Here is a 531-nt window from a genome sequence, read left to right on the forward strand (position 1 = left end):
AACTGTGCGCAATCGGTTTTTCACCGGCAACTCCTCAAAACAATTAAATAGGGCCCAAATTTAACAAAGTCCACTCAATCTTCAAAAAAGGGGGCCGACCGACTAAAAATTTTTTTTAGCCCAACGGGAAATCAAGTCGAGACATTTCAGAAACTTTCCACAATCGGGTCCCCGTCACCGGCAACATACTCAAAAACAATCATCAAATGTCTCAAAAACCTTATACCCCCAAACCGACTGACTCACTCACTCACTCACTCATAGAAATGTTTGGGGTCAAGGAGTGGTCGTAGAGACATGCGGTTTTTTTCCATTCGATTCCAAAATTTTTTGGGAAAAATTTGGGGAAAAAACCCAAAAATTGAAAATTCCTAACCGTTTCCGAGCAAACCTACTTAATCTTCAAAAAGCGGGCCAAATTCCTCACAGTTTCCGAAAAACCCACTCAATCATCGAAAAAGGGGACCGCCTGACTAAAATTTTTATTCGCCCCATCGGTAGGTCTGGTCGAGACCTTTCCGAAACTGTGCC

This window comes from Thrips palmi, unplaced genomic scaffold (genome assembly GCF_012932325.1).
Source record: "Thrips palmi isolate BJ-2018 unplaced genomic scaffold, TpBJ-2018v1 HiC_scaffold_5, whole genome shotgun sequence".
Taxonomy (NCBI): domain Eukaryota; kingdom Metazoa; phylum Arthropoda; class Insecta; order Thysanoptera; family Thripidae; genus Thrips; species Thrips palmi.